The 6,000-nt window shown below is 39.4% G+C and overlaps 1 protein-coding gene across 3 annotated transcripts in view; it reads right to left on the bottom strand.

Moving 5' to 3' along the window:
* The window catches only part of CCSER2 (coiled-coil serine rich protein 2), a 66,514-nt gene that overhangs the window by 59,580 nt on the left and 934 nt on the right, over positions 1-6,000 (bottom strand). The window lies entirely within an intron of this gene.

Genomic DNA, 6,000 nt, shown 5'->3' with positions numbered 1-6,000 from the left:
ATCACTGAACGACCGTACACACGATAGATGGTCGACGTTCGTCGTCCAATCCGATCCGCCAGTCCGGTCGTTCATTTCCAACAACTATCCTCGTTCGCCGGCGTCGTTGGTTACTTTTTTTACAAACGAATTTTGGCCAATCGGTCGTTCGTCGTTCATTTCCAACAATAAAAATTGGACGTGTGTACGCAGCTTTAGAAATTAGAACAAATTTAGTGTTCAGCCTTCTACCCAGCCCTTTTTGAACAAAATATGGAAATATCGACCAAGGATCAATTCCTTGACCCAATGTGAACTTCCTAAATTCTGAAGTAAATATATGATGGAATGGTTTTTGGTTCAAACGAAAACAAGCTGTCAATTTTTAGCTCTTAACGTTTTGAAAATACAAACAAGTCCTTGGTGGTAAAACAGAAATAGGAATGTATGTAGAAAAAGTCATACAGTACTGGGACATCACATCAACAATATCTAGATTTTTACAAGGGTACAAGACCGGTGGATGATTTTTGGAACACTGAAGATTGTGGACTTCATGTGTCTTTACACTGCCTGACCTATAAAACAACAAGCCAGAAACTATTGAATGGCTTGGAAAAGGAGAATATCAAAATTCTTCCAGATTAGGTTTGAAACAAATCCCTAAAACTTTAGGTAGCTATCAATTTTTCAATTACCAAAACACTTACGTCTTTTATTTTCTGACGGTTGTTAGAAATGTTCCCGTCCATTTTCACCCTTTAGCCTACTTCTTGGAGGTCAAGGAGGTATTGCCACCAAGAAAACACCCTAACTCTCCTAGCGATTCTTATAGTGTTTTGTTTACACTGCCTAGAGTGCATGCAGGGTACAGCGCACAGTCTTGCCATCAGCGTAATGAGGTAAACGGAGGCAAGATGATATAACATCAATAGTGGCAATCAAATGGCCAGGAAAGGATGGGGTAGGTGAGACAAAAAAAAAAAAAAAGTAATGCAAAGACGCAGGGTAAACAGCTATGCGAGTTTGGTACAATGTACGAATGTGCCAGTGTACAGTGGCATACTTAAGGATCTGCATAACAGCCAAGCATTTTTCAGCTCAAACATGGGAGGCTACATATTTTTCAGTGCATTAGAGAATGCATTAAAACAATATACACAATCCTATTGCTAATATTTCTACCCAACTTCACTATTGTCAGTAATTTGTCACACAAACACCAACAGCCTCGATATTCTTGCAAAGCATCACAGGAGTAGAATACAGACAATGAGCATCAACAGATTCAGCAGAGTCATGTAAACAGTGTATTCTAGCACATGGGTAGTTCTTTTGTGCCACTGCAGAATGCTTTCATGCCAGTTCAAAGCCTAACGTGACAGGGCTGTTATATCGTTTTGAGAATACAATGAACGTATAGAAGACTGCAAAGAAATGCATGTAGTATAATTTCAAATCATGCATTACTTCACCATGCAAATCTGAGAATAAAACTATTGGAAGGATTTCTTCATTATAACAAAAAGACCCCAAATGCTTTTAGTCCCAAGAAAAGAAGGAAAATATCAGGTTAGAAAACTAACAGTCATGGCTCTTTTTACCTGACAATATGACATAAGAATGTTTATTGGAAGCAAAAATCATTATAAGAAGTAAGAAATCTTCATCAAAAGTAAGAAACCTAAATTTATGAATGATCAAACAGTATTCAGAGGTAGGTGGGAAGAAGCTGTAGACGACCCCTGTACTGTGAACCAACTTTTCAGCAACCACCCAAAAACTGCTAGGTGGTTACTGAAAATTTCCAGGTGATCCTAAAAGCAGCTGGGGAGAACTTTGTTGAACATGAATTTCATCACAACTTTTAATGTGGCCCAGTAGTGTGTATGGTCCCTATGTGCTTGTATGCACCCAACAACATCTGGGCATGTTTCTGAAAGAATAGCAGATGGTGCCCTGGGGGATCTCCTCCTGAACCAGAGCGCAGCGAGCTCCCAGGCACTCTGTGGAGCTACTTGGTAGAGTTGTATGCACCAATACATAATTAATAATAAACACTACAGTATTTATTTAGCACCAACATATTAAGGAGTGCTGTACATTAAGTAGGGGTTGCAAATGACAGATTCAGACAGTGACGGAGGAGGATCTGAGGACCTTGCCCGAAAGAGATACAATCAAATGTCATAATGACTTCAGTGGTCACTTTTGGAATCAGGTGTGGAGAATGTAGGGGTCGGTCAAGTGTGAAGGGAATGAGGGTAATGGCTACCCTAATGCCACCCTTACGCGGTTCCAAAAGTCTGCTCAGAAATATGCATACAAGAAGCCCAATGGAGGTCATCTTGTAGGGCTCTAGCAGTGTTGCTCCCTACACAAGGACACAGATACCCCCTAAATTCTTTATTTAGCTGTGTATATGTGTGCCCTATGCACACAGTACATAACACACACCATACCTTTTTAAGTACCTCCTATTATTAGCAGAATTTGGGCACATCCAATGCTCATCAAGGTGTCACAGTGAAGGTCCGGCTCCACAGCATCTATGCATGTCCTCGATGTTGGGCAGTCCTGTTTACACAACGCTGCTGTTAAATTAACTAATCATGTATAATAAATGCAAATATTAAAAGGGGGGAATACTCTAATACATTACAATAGATGGGAGGCTGAATGAGCTGGGAGGAGTAAACTACAACGAAACTCAATGATACGACTGGCAGCAAAAAACACAATGATAGGAAGGCAGCAGCTGAATGGAGGACATCTGATAACTGCACCAAGGAGAGAAAGACAATCCCACCAGTCCAGCGACTTGAATATAAGCTGAGATTTAAAACACAATGTCATCTTGGGGGAAGAAAACCTCAGCTTATATTTGAGTATAAAAAAGGTAATATAAATAGACTGCCCTAACGCAATGCATGGTAACATGCATATGGAAACCCACCACCTAGGAATGAAGAAACTGCTGACAGGCTAAATAAAACACAACTGTAACTGATCCTTGCAGTTTCACCTTCATCCTAATATCTTGCTGGTAAGGTCTTGCACCAAGGTCTTCCATAACGTACAGTAAACACCTCCTACTTTCCGAGACCATTATCATTAAAGGCTTCAAGTCCACATGCTGCCTGTAACATTATACGAGCAACTTGTTCTATAGATAAAGTTACTTTTTGCTTAAATAAGCTGCAACAGGTTATTTACAATCCAAAGCAAAAGGGCAGAGTTAGGAAAGGAGTTTCCATTTAGAAAAAAGAAGTAAAGACGGGGACACAGATGCAAGAGAGGCAGACATCGGGAAACAATGTGATAACATTGACTAAGAAATTTTATCTCATGATAACTGATCCAGAGACTAATATTAAATGCTAGGTGAACATGATAGGTGTACACAAGGGCTGATACCCAAAAGGTTTATTTTCTTACATTACAGATGCAGTTTAAGACTTGCTAACACAGCAGTTTCTGTTTTTCCAAGATCCTCCTATAACTGTTTTCTATTATTAATTAATCCTACTAGTAGATTATTTTTCCTCTTCCTGTAAAACGATGAACATGCTATTCTGCATACAGTTTCATTTTATTGTAATCTTTCCTTGAGGCTGAAATGTCAAATCTGTATCAGGATTTGAATTGACAGAGGATTGAAGCGATGAAGGCGGAAAAAGATGGCAGTGCCTGCAACGTAATAGGGACAGGCGAGTATAAATGTGTAAATTCAATTTCTCCTCTTCAGGCTATTCACAAGATAGCAAAAATCAGCTTGCAGCATCATGTTTTGACATATTGTGCATCCAGAGATTCTGTTACCTTTCTATCAGCTCGAACCAGTCTGGCCATTCTCCTCTGGCATCAACAAGGCTATCTTCACTGAAGCTCACTGGATATTATCCCTTTTTCAGAATATTCTTTATAAACCCTGGAGACCGTTGAATGTGAAAATCCCAGCAGACCAGCATTTTCTGAAATACTCAGACCAGCCTGCCTGGCAACAACAAACATGCCACATTCAAAGCAACCTAAATCACCTTTCTTCCCAATTCTGATGCTTAGTTTTACCTTCAGCAGGTCAATCTGACAAAGTCAATATGCCTAAATGAGTTCTGGTCATGTAATTTTTAGGGTTAGTAGAATATGGGTGACATTTTAGAGTTCTGCTATTTAGGATATATCTAAGCAAGAGATAAGTTCAGTTTCTTTCTGCAACAAATGTGCATTTTCCCATATTGAACAAGAGTAGCTTTACTATTAGTGTTGCCTTGTAGTCTCTGTTTGATTGCACCAAGGTTCTCAGTTTGCTTTAGAAGCTGCACCCAATCACAGCATGCTATATTTTCTGGTAGAAATTCTGCATCATCTCGCTCTTTCTTTCCTAGCTGACCTGTGTCTGGTTTGCCCCTTTTATTTATTCGATTTCAAAAAGGAACAGGGATAAAGAAGGAAAAAGTGCAAGCAATAGAGATGCAATGAACAAGTTCTTTTTTTTTATATGACACTTTTTACAAAATCCTATTGTACAACATGTGGTTATTTTCCTTTGTTTCATCCTTGGAAGCATGTGTATTATTATAACCCAACCGCACACAAATACATGCTAGAACATGTGGGAGCTCTTCAAAGGTTTTCACACATCTCCATCAAACATGAAGCCAGAATCACAAACAAATTGTTACAGGAGCTTAAGCAAAAACAAATCAGAAGCTGTAATTATGAAATCCCAAAAACCTATCCGAAGATGTGAATGTTTATGGTCAGACTAAAGAAAGTGTAACCAGTACTGAAACTTGTACTAAACAGCCCACTGTGTCGCCACGTCTCGATGAATGGCTCCCAATTACATTTATACTATCGCCTACATCATATCCCATGGTCACTGTATACCTGCCATCATCTGTCATATACCATAGTCACTGTATATGTACCATGTATTCCCACCATCATCTACATTATATCCCATGGTCATTGTCTATTTGCCATGTATCCTCGGCATCATCTATGGCAGGGGTGTTAAACTCAAATACACAGAGGGCCGAAATTAAAAACTTAGACCAAGTCGCGGGTCAAACTTGAAATTTATTGAAAAAACATGAACACATGAGAAGAGCATGCAGTAATATGCAGAAAATAATGGTTTTACTTTGCCAGAGAATGCAATGTGAAACCAAGTGAATTGCTGCATTCATATGGTTTCAGATTGCATTCTCTGGCAAAGTAAAACAATTATTATAGCAATAGCTCCATGATAATTCCTGATAATAATATTCCTGCTAATTCCTGATTATTGGGCTTACCTGTCAGTATAAACTGCATGGGGTCTATTGGCTGATGTTCAACAGACATGAGTGACACCGCTACTACAATACCCAGCATCATTTGCATCTATAAAATGTGGGTCCACGCATAGGCAGAGAGGCCGCTGGTCTAGGGACACAAGTGATGCCAGGAATTGTAGTAGCGGCATTGTACTTGCGTCTATAGAACAGCACCTTAATATAAATTGCAGCTGGCCTGCCGCTACTGCAATCCATTGTAATGGCGGGCCAGCTGCAATTCATTATAAGAAATCTTTTGGGGGCGGGTATACATAGTCACTGTATACCCGCTATTATCTACAATATATCTGCAATCATCTACATCATATCCCATGGTCACCCGCTATTATCTACAATATATCTGCAATCATCTACATCATATCCCATGGTCACTGTATAGCCACTATATATCCTAATTATCAACTACATTATATCCCGCAGTCATTGTATATCTACCATGTATCCTCGCCATCATCTACATTATATCCCATGGTAAATGTTAACCCACCATTTATCCTCACCATCATTTACGTCATATCCCACGGTCAATGTTAAAACACCGGGTATCCACTCATATCATCTACGTCATATCCCATTGTCATTGTATACCCGCCATCATCTATATGTCATATCCCATGGTCACTGTATATCTCCCATGTATCCTCGTCATGATCTACATCATATTCCATAGTCATTG

The sequence above is a fragment of the Pyxicephalus adspersus genome, chromosome 10, assembly GCF_032062135.1.
Source record: "Pyxicephalus adspersus chromosome 10, UCB_Pads_2.0, whole genome shotgun sequence".
Classification (NCBI taxonomy): Eukaryota; Metazoa; Chordata; class Amphibia; order Anura; family Pyxicephalidae; genus Pyxicephalus; species Pyxicephalus adspersus.
The sequence above is the reverse complement of the archived record's forward strand: the minus strand, read 5'-3'. Positions and strand labels throughout refer to the sequence as shown.